The sequence below is a fragment of the Numida meleagris genome, chromosome 1 (assembly GCF_002078875.1).
Source record: "Numida meleagris isolate 19003 breed g44 Domestic line chromosome 1, NumMel1.0, whole genome shotgun sequence".
Classification (NCBI taxonomy): Eukaryota; Metazoa; Chordata; class Aves; order Galliformes; family Numididae; genus Numida; species Numida meleagris.
The window spans coordinates 81745505-81765875 of NC_034409.1; the positions used below are offsets into that span (position 1 = coordinate 81745505).

General features: G+C 42.9%; 1 long non-coding RNA gene across 2 annotated transcripts in view; it reads right to left on the reverse strand.

Annotated features, from left to right (window-relative positions):
* The window catches only part of LOC110399964, a 239234-nt gene continuing 234790 nt past the window's right edge, over window positions 15928–20371 (reverse strand). For both annotated transcript variants that reach the window (XR_002439496.1, XR_002439495.1), the window contains one exon: window positions 15928–19185. This is a non-coding gene — a long non-coding RNA (uncharacterized LOC110399964). The remainder of the gene's footprint in view (window positions 19186–20371) is intronic.

Here is a 20371-nt window from a genome sequence, read left to right on the forward strand (position 1 = left end):
ACGAGCTCTGGACTTGATGTTGCCCTTCATTTTCATTATTCATGTTTAGTGGTCCAAGCACTGCTACTCTGAAGTGAGAAAAGGACAAAAGATAGCCCTAAATGCATTTCTGAGACAGCAGTGTATTATGGGACTAAGGAACCATCATCCAAGGAACTTGAGAGAAAACAGAGGCCACATGACTCAACTAGTCTCCTGCATTATTCATCTCGGGACCGCGCTGAGGCAGAATGTGGTGATGAACACCTAGACCCTAGGATGGATTTAACTCTGGAACAGGTTGGTCTGTGCATTTCCCATCAGGGTTTGGGCATCTCTGCACTGTGCATGGGATACAGATGCTCACAGCAGTGCCGAGCTGAGCCAAGGCTTCCCTGAAGATCACTGCAGCATGCTGCCACGCTGACGTACTCGGTTTGAATGCGGCTGCAGTATGGATACTTTTAGGCACTGCTGGGTCATGATGTACAGCTTTCAGACCTGGGCTGGATAGGGATGGAGGGAACAGAAAAAGAAAAAAAAAAAAAACGGAAAAAAAAAGAGACCAGGTAGAAGGGAGCAATGATAACAGCAAATGGCATCTGCAGATAAACAGCATAGTTTATAAACAACATAATTATAAATAAAGTAGTTTATCCTTACATAGTCATATCTATGCTAGTAATATCTGCTTAAGGCCCTTATGAAGTACTTTCCTCATTATGCCAGGTAAGAAGTCACATCAATCTGCTGTATCTCAGGAGGTTCTTAGAAAATAGGATTCTCTCTCTAATCACAGATTAGACAACACAGGGCAGCTTCCAGGGAAGCTGGAAGTCAAGCTGCCATCCTTTGCAGGCCAGCAGCCTTAGACACAACCTCAGTTTTACATCTCCCTGCCTAAAAAGATTTCCAGAAGGAGTTCCTCCCTCAGCCAGGGTGTTCCTCTGGAGCAGCTGTGAGCTCAGCCACAGTCTATAGTGAGCTGGATCAGGACTTGCCAGTTCACACCAACCTGTCCCAACGGCCCATCCTTCCAAGCCATTAACAATGAGAGTGTAACAGAGCCATGCCATGTGACAGAATGCTCCTTTCACCATGATGGACTTTAGACAGGTCTTTTAGATATTCCAAGTTTAATCTTGGAGGAGGCATGTTAATTAGGTTCTGTTGACTCAAATAATTTTCACAGAACCTAAGCAACTTCTTACTATCACTAACCAGTGATAAATACCTGTTATCTTAATTGACTGATTCCAAGTGAAAGAGATCACATTGTAGGCTGCAGTTTAAAGTGAGAAAAGATCTTATGGACCCATATCCACTTTAACCAATCCTTGCAAACATCAGAGGAACTGCAGCACTGAAGTCAACGGGGTTACCATTGCTATGATCAGTGCTGGAGTGCTTGTCTTTATCCCAGCAGGTCCTGATTAATTATTCTTCCTCCTACTGCTTATATTGGAGCATGCAAGTAGTTCAGCTGAATCAGACTATGCCCAGTACGAATACAGTTTGTTGGATGGGAGCCATGGTTCTTGTCATCTTCCAGAGTTAAGCCCACAGTCTTACGTATGCAGAGTTTAAGGTAGGACGATGAGTCATGATCTATCACTGTTTAGGAACCTCTATATTTGATAAAAAAAAAAAAATAAGGCAAAAGCAAAAACACTGAGATGACAGAAATATAAATAATCAGCAAGTGTCTTGGGATGAAGAGGAAAAAACTAATCAAGGTTAGATCAACCTAGCTCAAGGCAAACAGACTTTATTTTCATGTGCACAGTGGCAACTCATACGTAGTATTATTAAGTAAGAGAATATACTCTTGAGAAAATCTGATGTTTTAACTCAAGCTCGGTAGATGCTGTTTAAAAACACGCAACCACTGTAAATGTTTTACTTATGCCATAGGTTACTGATGATACAGTTTAAAATCTGTTTCACCTATGTGCTGTTGAGCTTTTCTCTCCTGACAGTGGACAAGGAATACAGGCATCTGAATTTCACTAAATTTATCTCCGATTCAACCTATGAAATAGCAAACCCTTTTGGCTATGGCAGGATATTTCCATCAATACTTTTTGTACTATGAGTTTTGTTATTTATACATTTGTGAGTGTAGTTATTGAGATACAGGCATCCCATTGGAAGCCCTGATGCCTTCTACTTAGTCACACATACTTAGTCCCTCCAGTTCTTCCTTTCGCAAAACTGAAGGTGAGGAGTAGCACAGTTGTTACCTCTATAGCCTATTCCACCCAAGCCCCTCTTTACAGATGGTTCTGGAACTAAAGGGCCTAATTACACCTACAGGGATATAAAGGTTTTTGCAGTATTTGTTTTACCCAAACCTCTTGTTTCCCTTTCCAGGGTTAGACATGGGGAACCCAATAGAGATGACCATTTATGTTTACTTGTAAGGACCTCACTGATCCCTTCTTCACAACAAAGTAAATATGCTTAGACCAGCTTTGTTTTTAAAAGACTCCATGAACAGGGACTTCACAGCCTCCAACGCTGCTTCACTGCTTCTTCTCTTCTCATTTTCAGAATAAATCTACTTCCGATACATAACCAAAATCTTTGTTTATGCAAACAAAGCTGCCCACTATTTGTTATATAACCCTTTGGCCACAGAAGCAGGGAACAATTGATCCCTGTTCCTTTCAGAACATCATCAGAAGACAGTTTTCTATGTTCCCTCTCAGTCTTCTTTTTCCTAAACCCAGAAGACCCAATTCCTTCAATCATTCCCATTTTCACCAGGTTTTCTAGACCTGTGACCATTTTCATTACTTAATTCTAATGCCACTTCCATTTGTGTCTCATACACAGAAATGCTAAAGATGAGCAGATGTTTTTTCTCTGATAATAGCAGAGAGCTTCTGCTGAGATATGCCAGAATGTACCACAAACTGCATTAGATTTCCTCCAGCAAAGAAAGCAATTACATATAGGCAAATTTAGTAACTTTTAGAAACTTTCTGGTATTATCGTGAGAGTTTCTCAGTACTCTGATATGTCCAGTACACCATTATTAAAATCATCAAGATGAACTGTAACTGTGCACATTATATTACTTATGTTACTCTAACTTTTGGTCTCATTACTTCAGACTTTTTCATCTCCTGGTTGTGTCTCTGATACCTTGTGACTGTCTTGTAGGAATGACTATCCTTCAGTAGATCCATAAAAAGGCACTTAATCCAGTGGGATTTTAGCTTGGTGAGATTGTGGGCATTAAAATGTTTCTCTTAAGTAATGTAATAATGCATCAAATGAGAAATAGCCTAATAGTATAGATAGCAAAGAGAGTTAATCTGGTATTAGGAAGACTGATGCGAGGAATCCAGACTGGAGAAGAGCAGAACAGAGCGCTGGGGACAGCAAGTCCTTTGCCTTCTCTGGCACAAACCCAGGAAAGAGGAGCAGCTCATGGAAGTGCCTGTACACCAGCCCCATGAAATCACTTGGTAAGCCGGAAGCGGAAGAGGTTATGTTCCGCACGCTGATGCCAGTCCCTTGGCAGAAATGGCTCTTAGATGCTCATTGAACCTCTTTGTTCTCCTCTGATTTTGCGAACAATGTGGTTCTGTTTCTGTCCATGAATGTGACTCCTTATGGCTCGCTGCAGTTTTTTTTATTCTTTACATAAACCTTAGGAACCAAGGTTTTTTTCTTTCTTCACAGCAGATGAACTTGTCTTTCAAAATTGTCCTATGGTTCTCCGGCACAGCAGAGACATTTGGGTCGTGTCTGGTTCATTACCATGAAACACAGTCAGGAGGAAAGTTAAGGGAAGTCAGGTTGTTGTGTATAGTGCCATACAATGTAGGACAGCTATTTAGGTCCTTCTCCCGTCACAGGGGTTCGCATTGTCATCAGCCTGTTCTCTAGGCTGCCAGCACAAAATCACCAGGTGCGGCAGGCCTGAGCTAAACAAGCACTGTGTTTATGAACAGCATCTCTGTGAGATGCAGGGAGGGAGCGATCTGTTTCACAACAGAGGTGACAAGTCACTCACAGTCAGCAGCATGGCACACACTTTTTGCAGCATGCCAGCTCCTGAGGCCTCCTGTTCATCACTGCCAGAGAGGCTGGGATAGAGCGTCAAAAATGCGTAACAGGAGCATGAAGGTCTGGGGAGATGATTAGGCCATCTAGTGCGATGTGCTTACCCACTTAAATATTTTCCTTCCACTCAACCCTTCTTTCTTACTCTTTCCTGAGATGCTGTGATTCTCCCCCTTCTGCCTGCAGACACAAAGCTCTAGCTGTTGCTTGATCTCATTTCTGTGACATTTCAGGCACTCTTCCTGCTGACTTGTTCCATCTGGTTATTACCCTTTGAGTGAGAAGCAGTTCTGCCTGCATTGCTGTTGAGTCTCCTAGGCTGTGTGCTGAGTGTTTCGGCTCCTCCTCCCTGAACAAGCAGGCTTGAGCAGGTTTATAAATAGGAGTTTTGAAATTAATGAGAAGGGGTGCGGGGGTGAGGAAGAGAGAAACCGTGCTGAAGTCACTTTGGAGGCAGATCCTAATGCTCTTCAGAATGACAGCTTTGCAGGCACAGCGGTAGAGGGACAATTGAAGAGAGGATGGTAAAGCACCGAGAGGGGGAAGGGGTTTACATCTTGGCTCTACCACAAGTTTTAATATGGCATTGGAAAAATCTACCTCCTCTTAGTTCCCTGTGAGCGGGATCCTTCTCCTGCTTCCCTCCCAGCAAACGTACTGTAAAGCCTGTAGGGCAAGGATGGCATGTTCCTATGCATTTGCTTGCAGATCGGTAAAATAAGGCTTGCCTCTTACTGGGATCTCCCACTATCACTACAGTAATACAGACTTCTATTCAGAGTCAGTGCAGAGACATTCCCCCTTTTGGGCAGTGCCCAGGCTCACACACATGACATCCTCTTGCTGGGACACAATATGCACCTTGCACTTTCTGAACTTTTTCGCCCTTTGTTTTTATTATCCCCTCTTAGGGTTAGTAAATCAAGCACCACAAGCGCTGCTGGGAGTACTGACTTTCAGCCCACTTTCCAGAAGGATAAATCATTTTCCCTTATCTGTACTATGAAGACAAAACACAGCCAGTGTGACCTAATTCATACAGATGGCATGTGGGTCAGCAGCTTTCTATCCAGGCAACACTCTGCACAGGTTACAGTGTTCTGTAAATGCCAAGTGTCACTGCACTTGGTCTCTGAACCAAAAAAAAGCAGATACATATACCAAAGTGAAAGCAGAGGAGTGGCTATAAAGCAGCTTTCTAATGGTGTAGCAGTACCTGTGACTAAAGAGAGGTGGGAGCCAGACATACTTAAAGGCAGTGTCAGACCTGAACAGCAGTGCATTCTGCTCCTGAAAAGCCTTCCAGGAGTAACAAGATTATTAGACAAGTACTCTGTCCTTGCAAGTCCTAGGACTCCATGTGACATCTGATAGATAGACGGACGGAAGGGACAAGATGTCAGATGTAAAGTAAAATCTGTGTACAAGTGCAGTGGGTCACGAGCAGGTGCCCGGGATGGTCCCAAAATGACTCTGAAGCCACAGGATATTCTATCTCTCTGTCTGCAGTAGAAAGAATTTAGATATATTCTAGTGCAGGACAGCCAGAATGCAGAAATCATGCTTGATATACTTACTTTACCTACAAAAACAAGGGATGGATGTTCCTGCATCACTTATTTCTGGACCTCACACAGGCTAAATCTCAAGCATGCTGTTCTCTTAATCCACCAAATTAGGACTGATTCCTTGAGAGAACAGAATAGTCTTCTCCTTCTTGTACAAATTTTCTTTTGGAAGATGCTTTCTGAAAAAACTTGGAAGGTTTCATTTCCAACCATGAAAATCATTTAACAACTTCCTATACTGTATCCCCTTTTAGGACAAATTCATATTTAGTCTTGGATAAAACTGATCACTAAAACACACTAGTTCCAAACACTCCGCTTCAAGAACTAGCTGTTCAGAACAGCAGCAAGAACCACTTAAAACATTCTAGTGTTGTAAGACATGAAGAATTAGCCACAGTTTTGCAGCAGCCTCCTCAGCATTTGAGGGCATATCCAAACACCAAGAGTACAGATCTCGTTTACCCAGCTTAGAAAAGCAATATCTAGACAGTTCTTGTATTTTTACCCACGGGCTGAAGGCACATTTAATAGGAAAACAAGACATTCTGTTCTTCCTGTGTATTCAGTTCTCCACAAAACTCTTGCAAAAATTTCTATGACGTCTCTCAGATAGCTTCACCAGCCCACTAACTCATAGAGGAGGTGTACGACCCATGTCTTACATGATGTCCTACCAGCAGGTTGCTATCAGACAGCAATTTGGATGCGGAATGAAAGACTGAGCCCTTGTATTTTATTAGTTGAATGTGATGGTCTTCCAAAGTCTGTTGGCAAAGTTAAGAGATTATGATGGCATTTTGAAAGAGTAGGCTGAATTGCAGCCAGCTCACACAGTCTTAACTGGAGTTGTGTTGAACTTTTAAATGAAGTACTATACTCCCACTGTGTCCTGCCATACAGAAGATCCAGGTCTTCTACACAATGAAAATTCCTTCTGATGGCACCAGGACACGGACAGGCTCTCTCTGTCACAAATTTTTAAGCACTAGGAAACACTAAGCACCATAGGAAACCCACTTCTGGTAATATCCCAGAAAAAGTCCCTCTGTTGTAACACAGTACCTCAGGAAAAGTCTTTTTCAGAACTTGTTGCAACCAACAACCATACTTGGTTACTTGTCCTTTTCGGAAACCAGTTTCCTATCCAATATTGCTTCTATATTGAGCTAAATACCCATCCCATTTCTCCACAACCAACAGCCATACTTTCTGCTTTGCAGAGCATGTTGCACAACTACAGGTTCTATTTTCCTACCCAGTCTCCTGGCTGGTGCATCAGAGTTTTATCCGTAAGAATGCATTACCAACCTACAAACAAATAAAGCAGGACTAACTGTGCACCCTATTTCTGCTGTACTTGTGTCTGCTCTTAGACCTGTTCATTTCATCACGGTGGATCTGTTGATTGATCTAGTACTGCAGTTCTCAACCCACAGGACATGAGATCCCAAGGGTCCATGAATTGTTTTTAAGTCCATGGGTAAAGACCAAGAAAAGGAAATCTACTTGACCCACAGAAGTCCATACCTCTATTGGAATTTTTAGTGACTGGCAAATTGAAAAAAGGTTGAAAACCATTTGGTGAAAGAAGACAGAGTATGTTCCCTGGAGCATAAAATTTAGGGAATAGCTGAGGAACTCTGCCAGTTTTCTAACAGTTACAGGATCTAGTCAGTGCCTGTCTGTGAAGATCAGCTTTGTGAACTAGCTTGGGGTGCGCAGAGTATGCAGCAGCTATTCCACTGCTGGATGAGCCACCCCTTCTGAGCAGTAAGCATTTCTGTGGGGTATTTACATAGAACCAGTGGCTGAACAGAGTAAATTAAATCACATGAAATCTCCACAGTGCAGAAAACTGCACTTTACATACAGAGCTCCTGCAGGCTCCTTTCATCCTCCAAGCTCCTCACAGGGTTTGCACAAACCATCCCCAGAAAAAGTCCTGAACACAGTTCAGCAGAAGGCCTTCACTAGGAAAATAGAAGGCAACATTGCACCGTCTCTGCAAAAGCATACATTGATGGCAGTGACATTCTGTCAAGCAGAATGGAAAGAGAGAACTTCCCATTTTTAAACTTTCTATGAAGCAAAAGGTCAATAAAGAGAATAAAAAGCACCCTGAGTCACTCTGAATGCTCCAGCTGAATCTAAATGATACATTTGAAAAATGATAACTCAGAAAAGCATTCTGGTTTTGTTTAAAAATCACACACAAAAAATAAATAGGTTGCAGAATGAAAACTGTACTCCTTTTTTTTTTTTTTAATTTCCTCCCCCAGAAGTCTGCAGGGTCAGCCCCTACATCAGCTTTTTTTCCCTTCCCCCTCACGAGCACACTGCTCTCTGGGACACTGCTGGATGCCTATTCAGCATCTTCTACATATGAATCTTCCTGTCATGCCTGAAAGGTTTCCCCCATATAGCCTCTGCCCATTTTCAGGTTGGCCCTTTGCTTCAGTTTGATCAGTCTGCATAACCTCAGTCCATGTGCTGAGAAAGAAACACGCAAGCTGTAGTGAGGTGCAGTGATGTCTTCCAGCAGGGCATGTATCCACAGGCAAAGGAGTGCTCCTGCTAAATGGGACGTGGCAGAGCTGCTTCCTCTGTGACAATGCAACTTGCATAGTCATTCGTATCTGATGAAATACGCACACACTAAAATACCATGAGATGATAAAGAAAGCAGGAGAATATTACTGGAATGAATACTAGCTTCCAAATGTATTCCTGTATTTTGGTGCATTAAAGAAACATTAGATAGGATCCATTCAAAACAAATGCTACATAAAGGCATAGCAGCCTGAGAACCAAACCCAAACTGCAATCAGGTTTACGCAACACCCCAATTTAGGGATTAGTACCACTAAGGTATCTATCTTCCCTGCAGTGCCTGGTAGTATTAAAATCCTATTAAATACCTGTGTATTCACATTGCTATATTGCTTAAAAAAAATCTGGTCCTGCCTGTAAAGCTAGGGCTGTTTCAAAAGCAACATACATCCAGACAAAAAGTGCCTTAATGGAACTGTCATGATGATAGCTCTCTGCTGTCCCAGACAGACACTGTCCTGAGCACAGAGCCACAAGAAATGGCCAGGAACTGGCAGGATCTGTGCCTCATCCATAGACTTCCAGCACAGATGCTAAGCAGGGAGAGGCACGAGCTGCCCAGTGGCAGGCTGGCTCCTGCACAGGGTCCAGCAAGCCAGGTTAGCAGCATCTTCTGCTGAGTCAAACCATACTGGCTCTCACACGGCCTCTGCTAGCCTGGCATAGAAATCACCTTTCAGTCAGGAGTATGATCAGCTGGGTCATCTCTCTCAGCTGGTGTGTGTGTGTGGACCCACGGTGAGCTTCAGGTGAGGCATGCAAGAGACCAGAGACTGTGCCTACTGAGAAAAATGTTGTTTCTGCAGCCAAACCCTCAGAATAATGCCTGCTTTTCTTTTTATCCTCATTCTCCCATCAGTGAAATTACCTGTCATAGTTTCTCAAGGCTGATAAAAAGAAGAAAGCTTTACTAAATAGCTCAACTGAGGATTTTCTCAGCAGTGTTCTATGCAGCAGGCATCTCCTCCTGCACATTCTCAGTTGTCTGCAGGACTGAGTGGAAATGATTGCTTCAGATTTTAGACGCACTTCCAAGGTCACAAAAATTTTCACACCTTTTACTGCTGTCTGTTCAATGGCAGGTAAAGGTTTTTGTAGCTAATGGGAGCACAGATTGGAGCTAATTATAGAGTGATTGACTTGCCATGGGCTTAATTGCTTACTAGAAGTCACACTGATCACTGAAGTGAAAAAGTCTCTGAGTCTCATAACATGCAAAGAAATATCCACTGTCTGAAGGATAAACGTAGAAAGCTCATTCAGGTACAAGACATGGGTATTTGCACACATCTACTTTCAGTGCAAAATATGTAGTATTTCAGAATCAGTGCCTGGAAGCCAGATGTAACTGTTCAGGTGGGAATGTCAGCATGTGAGTTTACAGCACTAGGGCCCAGTCTTGCCAAGGACCAGTACCAAGTCCCAGCATGAGCCAGCTGCTGCTAAGTGCTTGCATAAGGGGAGCACAGATAGGAAGCTGTGTTTTCACCAAACTCTTCTTGTATTAAGCAAGCCTGCAAGTTTTCCTCTCACTCCAGGACACCAGCTTAAACCATGCTCTCTTCTTGACTTGCAGCCTGTGCCGCTTGCTGAGTGCTATCTGAGGCAGAGACTGCACACTGCTAAAAGGAGAGGTAGCTACAGAAGGCAACAAGGAATCAAGTACTTGCTTATATAGCTTTATAGGCCATGGCTTTGCCTAGTTTCAGGACTTTCAGTTTTCTTCCCCACTGTTATTGCCCACAGACACCAGTTGTGTCTATTGGCTTTTCCATCCCCATCTCCTATTTCTTCAAGAAGCTCCAGTAGGTCAGCTCAGCACAGGCCTAATCTACTACAGTGAGCACCAGTGGGGCTTGTATTACCCACCTCCAGCCAGGGCTCAGGAAGGTCCCGTGCTTGCCTTGTACGACTATGCAATTGATACTTATTTTTCCCCTCCCACGCATCTCTGTTCATATTTTAACTCTGCCAGCAGTGGGCTTGTTGCTTCACTTTCTCACGCCCACTTGTCAACCTTCTCACTTCTGATGTGGCTACTTGATTCTCTGATGGCCCCAGTGTCCTGAACCCCTCATGGGAACCCCAGGCACTAGCTTATATTTAGAGACAGATTCTGCAGGGCTGCCTGGCAGCTACACTGTCTTCTCTGCTATTCAGATGTAGGTATGTACCTGGTTTCCACCTGCTGCATTTCACAGCGGAACATCTGGGTGCAAGCTTAAACTGATAGCAGATCAAGGCAGTGCATTTGTGATCCACAGTGGCTCAGGAGCAGAAGTGTGACACCTCACCAGGAGGTGAAGACCCAGCTCTGGGCTCCCACCTTCCTGTTAGATGCCTTGCACCAAGTCACAGCTGTGCTCCATGGAATTCTTCTGTGGCCTGTGGCTTTGGACTTGGTGGTTGGCAACCCTGCACTCAGCAGGGGGGGTGAAACTAGCTGATCTTTGAGGTCCTTTTCAACCCAGGCCATTCTATGATTCTATGATTCTCTTTTCCTCGATTTATACTCTGTCATAAGCAGCAGGAGATAAAGCCATGCTAAAGGGGACGATGTTTGAACACTGCACTGTACAAACATGATGCTGTGAATAACACGGTTTCCCCTTTAAAAAAAAGATACTCCTGTGTGTGTGAATGGGAGCTCTTTCCACTATGACATGTTAGTGCAATGAATTCCCTGCACTGAGATGTTGCTCACAGCCTTGAGACAAGGCACAAAGGGAGTGCAAATAAATGAACAATACGGTGGAAGAAACAAAGGGCAGAATAAAGCAAGCAAGCAATAAATAAAAATGAAAAGGAGAACCAGCCTGCAGTGCTTAAAAGCCGTGCTGTGCAAAGACCACCACACAAAGCAATGCAGAATTTCTACAAAACTGGGCTGGCAAAAAGCCTATGGGGAATCCAGTCAGAAGAACATGGTGATTCCACGAGCAAGGACAGAGCTGGTAATTAAAGGACTGCACAATTTTTACATTGGCCTAGTGCATCCCATTTCATGGGATCCCTCATGGTTTTCCAAGGTCTTTTCCTTACCCCAAAACACAGCAATATTTGGGCTTAGCAGTGAACAGCAACAGCACACAAACAAAGAAAAGATTTTTGTTGTTGTAGGGGCACTCCTTTCTTTTGTCCACCCAGCTGCGAAAGCTGCCCTACAAGCAAATATTCCTCAGACTAGCAACTACACAGGACCAACTCCTTACACAAAGAGCCATGGGGTAGTCTTTTACTCTAGAGCCTTCAGGCTTATGGAAAAAACAAGAGCCAAGTGCATATCATTGTATTGGAGGCTAGCAGTAACAGACAGAATCACATTAGAAAGCTCAAACTTGTGCTCACAATGTCACGATGTCACCCATAGAATCATAGAATCATAGAATGGTTTGGGTTGGAAGGAACCTTTAAGATCCTCTAGTTACAACCATATTCTCTACAATTTTAAATTAGGCATTTCTTCTCAAATAGCAGTTTGCTCCCATGGGCCTGTTCCTGCTATCTCCAGGCCAGCCTCCCTCCACAACTGTTCTCCCTCTTTTTCTCCTCACTCTCCTCCCTCACCTCTTCTTGTCATGACAGCAGATCCATCTTCGCTGAACTCCCATCTCAAAACCCAGCAGCAATGTCACTGCAGAAGAGTTGTTACCTGCTCTACTTTGGTCTCATGTACAAAACATTCAACGCAGCAGTGACCTGATCTCAGAGCTCTGTAAAACAGCTTTTCCTTCATTGTAACCATCTGCTTACTACATGGCCAACTGTATTCACTAAACACTACCTTCTTGCTCCCACATTCAAAGAATCACAGAATGGTTTGAGTTGGAAGAGACCTTAAAGATGATCCAATTCCATGATATAGGCAGGGTTGCCACCCACCAGCTCAGGTTGCCCAGTGCCCTATCCAACCTGGCCTTGAACATCTCTAAGGATGGAGCACCCACAACTTCTCTGGGCAGCCTGTCCCAGTAAATAGATACACCATGAGATGGAGAAACACAGGCCCTTCATCATTTCACAGTTGGCTTGAACTCCTCAGCCCCTGGGCTGCTACATCTTTCAAGCCCTACTTTTGTGCTAGATCTAGTGATTTCTGATGGGTGAGTGTTTGGCCAGATCAAAAAGGTGATCCAACTTGCTGGGTGACCAAAAGTGGCAGCTGGGCTGCACAGCAGAGGCTGCGAGTGCGATGGTGACTGCCCAGTACCTCAGTAGAGGATAATCTCATGAGAGCAGTGAACAGGCAGCCAAATCAAGGGCCCCACTGAAAGAGGGCTGTCTGTGCTTGTTCCTTTTCAGATTTCTGCAATACAAACTACTTTTATAAGATCTTTCTGCCCAACCTGTTTATTTTTTTCCCTTCCTCCTTTTTTCTCCTGGTTGTAATTAACTGTCAAATCTTGGTGTGCATTTTTTGCTCATGTGTCTTTTAAATATGCAAAAGTCAAGGCTTCTGGAAGATAGCAAGAGCTCATTTCCCTCTCTCACTCCGGTTACACTGAGACACCAGTGCAGCTTAACTTGATTTAAAGAGCCCTGGTGCTCTACGCGTTTAACCATTCATTCATGCTCCTTAACTACACTCTTCCTTGCACAGACCCTCATGTTCATGTAGCTGGCTGCTGAATAGGGTGAAATTTTCACCCCAATAGGGTGAAAAATAACTTTCCCTTCATAATGATTATCTGGGTCACAGCATTATGACATAAACACTTGTGCTAGTACCATTCATGAGACAACTTTGCTGTGGCAGAATGACAGCAAACAGCTAGGATGGAATGGCAGAGTTATAACATTTACACTGGTAACCGCAAATTGTAGCCTTACTGTTCTCAACATTTGCATCCTTCTATACTAAAATAGCTTAGTCCACTACATATTGAACAAGGTCAAAAGCTTGACCCATAGCTGTGAGTCTTGTCTCCACCTTCTTGCAATTACACAATCATGAAGCATGTGCAACATAAACTGCCCCTCACCTTCCACCACCTTCTTCTCAAAATATATGACTCTTATGCGATCCATGTCTCTTCATCCCAAGCAGGAGTTCATGATCTAAGGCTAGCCACAACCTGCAACAGTTCTTGTTTATCACTGTCTGCCTAGCAAAACTTGCAGGGTAATAACAGCAATTTCTGCTCTTCAAGGACATTTCTCTGCAAGGTATCTGTAAGGATCTCAAAACACTTCAAAAACATCCTTTAGTGATGACTCACAGCACCTCCTCTCTTTGCTGTTCAGTGCTAAAGTGGAGTCTGTGGTTTCTCCATATGAACAGTGTGCTGGCAGCAAGGTCTAAAGTGCCTGCTGCTTTTGCCTCTTCCTCATGCCATCCCTTGTGCCATCTCCACCTCCAAGCACGCTGATTCTCAGTTGCGCACTGCTTTATGAACCATGGATATTTTATAGACTCAGCAGTTACCAGACTGACAGTACTAGTGGGCAAACAGTGATTGATGAACATGGCAGTAACATGCAGTGGCAGAAGCAGGAATGAGCTTTGGAGGGAGGAGAGAGGAAGGAGAAGAGGATGACGTCAGGAAGTAAAGTAGCAATATCTAAAGCCAGTATTACCAAAGAAGACTCTGTCATCAGGCTCCATTCCAGGCACAAAGAAGCTAAATGACATGTCCACCAGAAAGGAGTCGGTTATTGGCAGAGAAAACATAATTTTAATTATGCTGACACTTTTTTATCCCCTCTCTCAACTCTAGGCATGCTTCTGCTCTGCTGTTCTTCGAAACTGCAATGAGAAGACAACCTGAGACTGTCCCACCCAGGTATGCTATTGACAGCCGGAAACCAACAAAGTTTCTGGACTTTCACTTTCAGAAAAGAAGCAGCTGCATCCAAATGTGTGAGCCAGGTGTACTCTTAAAAGCTGCATGCACACACACACTCAACTGGTCCATTTTCTTCCCTTCTGATCTTTTCATCCCTGCTACCACAAGAAAATGGCACTAGTTTAGTTTAAAATGGATTCAAAAAATAAATTTCTAAGTAGGTTTTCAAGATGAGTTTTAAACCAGTGCAAAGAGTCAGGTAACCACCCCTAAAATTTCATTGGGCTCTTGTGGTTTAGCTTGAGCAGTTGCCCAATTCCTAAACCAGAGCAAAGCCTTGCTCACAAGGGAAACTTAGTGTGTAGTGCTCCTGGAGTGCAAGGTTAGCAGGGACACAGCTCCAATCCGGCACACCCACAGCTCACTGTGGGAAATGTCACCTTCCAGTCTTTTATGAGATCCAAACAAGCCTGCTGTGAATGTTTGGTGTATCAGAAACTGGGAAGAGGTTAGAAGCTTCATTTTTTTTAAGCTTTGCAACTCATATTAAACAGCAAGGCCTAGCAATTTAGTAAGCAACTCCATGTAAATCTATGAGCGTTTAACTATCTCCTGGGTTGTACTCTGAGTTGACTTGGTTTCCCTGCTTCATTTCTGCACTTGCTAAGCCTGGTATTCTTTCTAACCATTCTATCACAGAACACACTGTGATCTCCAGTCTGGTGCCCTCACTAAGCTACGTCTGTCCCTAGGACAACATTCCTGAATACCACCTGCTTGCCCTGTATGACACCCTCTTCATTTCATTTCCATCTGTTTATTCCCTCTCTCCCACACCAGCTCACAACCAGCAGGGAGGGCCCTGGGGTCCAAGCAGAACTGTGGCTGTTCCTCATCACACCATCTTGATTGGAGTCAGCACCACTCTACCTTAAGAGACAGAGGAGATGCTGCTCACTTTTTTTCTGCTCCAGGGCTGCTGTAGACAGGTGCAGAGCTGGGGCTAGGAGCACAATTAACTTCTCAGAGCAGGAAACCAAAGCATGCAAACCAGTTATGACCTAGATGCCTACTTTGCCTATTCCAGTTAGACTGCCTTCTGCTGCTACCACCTCTACTCTACTGGGCTCAGAGGACACAGACAGTTGCTATTTGCAGCAGCAGGACTAGCAGCAAGATGTAACCCCCAGCTCTCTGTGCAGGGTCACTACCGCTCTTCCCACTTCCTTCCCTTTTCTGTCACAGGTATAGACCTCAGTATCTGTTCCTCATACCAACAGCAGCTACATTCACTTTTGATTTGTCGCTGGAAAGCTTAATGCTGCTCTGGAGAGGTGCTGCATTTGTTTAAACGTGCACAATGTTCAGCATGAAGGTTTTTGATCTTACTGAGGGCAAACTCCTATTTAAAGGTGAGGTTAGCTACTGTAGCTCCTAATGCAGCAAGTGCTGCCAGCAGCCTCTGGTTAGGGACAGCAGGAGCAGGCTAATGGTGAGGAGGGCTGCTCATCCCTTCCTGGCTGAGCTGTGAAAGCAGCCCTGCTTCCAGGAGTCCAGTAACAAACCAGCTCAGTATTTGTTCCAGGCTGGCCCCAGCACCTGATATCTGGCACAGTATGTAGCTGAATTGCCTTCAGATGCAAAACTGGCTTCTAACACAGCTGCGTTATTAATTTGTTGAATGACAAGAAGAATTGCTAAGGATGAAGGTAATAAAGGAAGCAGTATGTTTTAAAACTTAACAAAAATACTGATATGGGATTTCAATAACTTCCAGTAGGCATCTCTCACAAAAGAAGCTCTGTTTAGAGCAGCTCTTCAGTGCCAAAATATTTAGTCTCATTATTGTAGATACTTAAGCAATCATGTCTTAGGCTGTTTTGTTTCATAGCTGAATATTTCACCGAGGATTATGGATAGAACAGTAGCAAAAGTTCTGCAAAGGAAGACACAAAAGCACACTGCGAAAAATGTCTAGACAAAATACCCAAGTACTGCATGGAAAATGCTCAGAAGTGTAGACTTAGGATCATATGACACAGAAAATGAACATCAATCAAGGACACAAAAACATGTACTCACAGGTAGGAAATGCCAGGACTAAAACTGCATATGAAACTTTTGTTCTCTGTTGGAGGAAAGACACTTGATATGATTTGCAATTGCAGAATCACAGGTTGTTTTGTCTGAGGAACCTGTGCCACACTGTGTGGGGAACTGGTGGACTTGAATTCTACAGTTATTGACAGGTGGCCTTGTACTACTAGGTCATTGAGTGCTACAAATTTTATCCAGCCCGGATGCAAGCACATTTCAACAATTTTTTCAGCCAAAGCTCACAAGATGGCATTAGGATGCATGGCAGTCATACAGGGAACATACATTAGCTATGGTAGGACAGACCACACTTGACTCATCATGAAGTAACTGAAGTACAGGCAGACTGCATGATACACGGTCTGCCAGAACAGAGTGTCCCTTCACTTCTTTAAGAGGCCTTTGACACAGCAAAGTATGCACCATTTCAGCACAGTGTATCATGTGGCCATGGTACTTTTACTCTTGTCCAAGAGTTGAACTTGCCATCTCATAAAGTTGTAGATCAAATAAACAAACATGCTTATTCTTACTGTCCTGATTCCACGCCTGCCAGCACACTGTGTATCCTGTACACAAGCTGAGCCCCACACTGAACACGCAAATGGTATTTCTTCCTGGTACTCTCAACATAGTACCATACTGCAGGTCTCCACAGGACAATGAGGTGATAGGCCAAGTTATGGGACCAGCTCTGAACAATGCACATGTCCTACAGCCATGAAAACACACTTATTATCTATTACAACCTTAATGGACAGACCTTAATTTACACATATAGGATGGAGTCTTAGAAATTAAAGGCTCTAACTCTTTCTGGCTTGCCATTATAGCCAAAGGAAGTGATTTTTTTTCAGTCTTTCTCTGTTTACTACAGCTACGCCAAATGCAATTTGTTATCTTTCACAAAGTGGAATTTCTTAAGATAAAAGCATAACGCATTATCTTGCATATTCATCTAGCACAGAATGTTGATCAGCAGCACTTGTCCCTCTGATGTAATTCTTTTTTGAGACAAGGATGCTCGTGGGGGCTGTATCACACCTGTGTCAACTCATGGTCTCAGGAACAGGTTAAACTCTTGACTTTCCCATCTTTGACAGCAGTCTTACTTGTTCACCTTTTGATGGAGACTAATTCTTTTCTAAATCCTTGTTGTCTCTAACAACAGAGCAGAAAACATCTTTGAGCATTACATTTTCTTCTTTCACAGTGTTTGTGCAAGCAATTTTCTCTGGATTCACAATGTGCTTTCCACTTCTGTTCTGCAACCCAGATGCAGGGTTTTTTGTGTGAATTTATTTGGTTCCTTCACAACTTCCCATAATGAGGGACCTTACTGGGACAATTAGGAATAATTGACAGTTGGGTAGGTAGTTTCAATTTCTGATCCCTCTCTCCCGTTAGCTCTTTAGAAAAGATTGATCCAGGCTACAAACACACAAATTATCTCCTGATTTTTTTTTCCAGCTCTTCTGTGATTTCTTTTAAAATTGCTACATGCAGTAAGATTTTTACCATAATCTGTTTCAGAACTGATTACACTTTTACGTAATGTAAACTTGGATATACAACCCAGAGTATTTAGTAATAAAGTGTGCCTATCTAAATGCAACAGTTAACCTTTGAGATTTAAAGAGTTAATATATTTTTCCCAAATTCTGATCTAATACAGAGGGTCAGTATTCCATGTGTGCTTGCTAGGAGAGTGCTGGAATCCTTTGATAAGTTCTGCAGCCTTAGGGAAAGGCTGGAACTTGGGAGATGCAGGTCCAGCTCCCTGACTTACCCAGGTTTTCAGTGTAACCTTGGATAAACTGCTAAACACTGTCCTCATTCAGTTTCCCACGAGTCACACGGGTACAGTAGCAGTCTCTTTCCTCACAAGACAGTTGGTGGAGGTATTTATAATGTAAAGCAGTGAAGTGATGATGGTGCTAAAGGGCTGGGAATGACTGGTAAAAGGAGAGCTGAGGAATCCTCCAAGCTTCATCTTAAAATGACAGAAGTGAGACAGAGCCCAAAGGACACGTCATGTGTGCCTATGACTAACGTGTCTGTGCCCAGTATGGTCTAAAAAATAAATTAAAGGCCACAGAAATGCAATTGGCATTTTCATATTCTTTGTTATTCAGCTATCTCTTATCCTCTTTAGTGCTTCTGTGACATTATCTGAAAAAAAAAAAAAAAAAAAAAGGAACACACAACATTACCTCTTCATCCAAAATGCAATAGTGAACAGATCCTTTCTTTTCACTAATTGGAATCTGTGGCAGCAGCAATAGCAATTTTTAACTCAGATGTGCCTGTTGAAGGATTTTCCTGAAAATGCTCCAAGATGAATGGATAGCCATAATGTTGTACACCCCTTGCTTCTTTTCTCTTCTGTGTTTGTAACGATCTTTGCTTGAGACATTACCACAGTTATTATTAGTGAAGTATTCCTTGCAGTGTGCCAAGCATGTTAAGCATCTTTCAGACATGAATATTACCTCAGCAAGGTCCATTCTTATATTTCCAACTGAGTTAATGGCAGAGCAACCCCTCCTTAGAGGATCTCACTGCCAATGAGCATACAAAATCTCAGCAGGAGTGAGAAGTTTTGATAGTAAGATGAGGCCAACCACCTAGTCTTGGAGTCCTTTAACATACGGGACACTAAAAAGAAAAACAGGGCTGCAACTCTCCTTTGTAGCATGAGCTTCAGACAGCCTTTCAGCAAAGCAGTGCTAATGCAGAATATGATTACAATCAATTGGTCCTGGAAAAAGTTTCAATCCGCAGACAACAATTAGTGAAGCCGACATATTCCATCACATAGCTGATCAGTGCCATCACCTCTGGGGCCCTCTGTGGTCCCTGCCCAACCTAGGTCTTTGCTCTATTTTCACTTCTGTGTGCCCTTAACCTTTTCCTGAGGCTTGTGATGGTCCTTTATCTTTGCCTCTTACAAAAATGCTTGCACACAGACTGGTGGTCCAGTGGGTCTTAGTCCAATCTTCTTTCATGGGAACAGCTTCTTCTCTCCTCGAGGAGAAAGGAGAGGCACTGTTGTCCTTCTTTCTCTGTCAGGATGAAAATGAAGTAGCTGTTGGAAACATTCAAAACTTGGGATTGTCAACTGTGTTTCTTTAAACTGGAGTGGGCAATGCAAACACATACTTTTCTGAGCAGATGTGAAAAACTATAGAAGAGCTAACTATTATTTAAGTAATCTGTTCCTATGGGAAAATACAAAGAGACCAATGAAAAAAAAAAAGCGAGGAAATGTCAAATTTCTGATTCCAAAGAGCACTGAAATATATTGTTTCAGAATTTCAGGCCAGCTCTTAGATCCAGTGTTAGGAATATCCTTATTGTTGCAAAAGCTATGTCTGCCTGGAACATCAGTGCTGCAAAGCTATTTTAATATGCCATAGTGCTCTATTTAAAAGAAAAATATCAAGAAAAAAGCCTGAAAATTATGCTGCTTTCAAAATGTTTAACATTCATCAGAGCTGAACAGTAAGAGTTGACAATACCTGACTATATATTGCTTTAATCAGAACTTGTCAATCCTATGAACCATGACTGGAACAACTTTAAGCTAAACTGCTTAAATCAGTCTAAGCCTTTAGAGCAGTTTAAGATAACTAAGCCACTTAAACTCATTAGTACTAAGAGTTAAGCAACATCAGCAGCATATCAGAGATCCTGCATTAAAGCCACTCTAGCACTGCAACTTTCTCAGACATGAACACTTCCAACTTTATGAACTCCTTGTAATTTTTTCTAAGTTGAGCGCAGCTGATGATTCACCTTGTGATCCTGCCTGGATGATCAGTCGTGATGTATTCCACAACACAAGTCAAGTGTGAAGTTGCTGGGCTTATCCATTTTTTAATATTTACATCAAGAGTAAATTTGACCAGAGAATGCAGAAAACTGTTTTGCTGGTTTTGTTCACAGACCTAAAAATAGGTTATTTCCTGGTATCATTTGTCTCCGCATATATCATAATTTTTTATGCAAGTGTGGTAGGGAGAGAACTAAAGAGCACAACGTGTGAGGCTTCTGAGTTGGCTTGAGATTGATATGGCTGCATTACTCATGAGTGTCAAAGGGGCAGTCAGACACGTAGATCATTCCTAGAGCTCAATATTCTGCATTTTAGAAGAAAAACTCTTAAATGCTTTTAAAAAAGTGAAGTGACATTAAGGAATCTTATTCTAGTATGTTATCAGCAGTAACTCCATCTTCTCTTACAGAAGA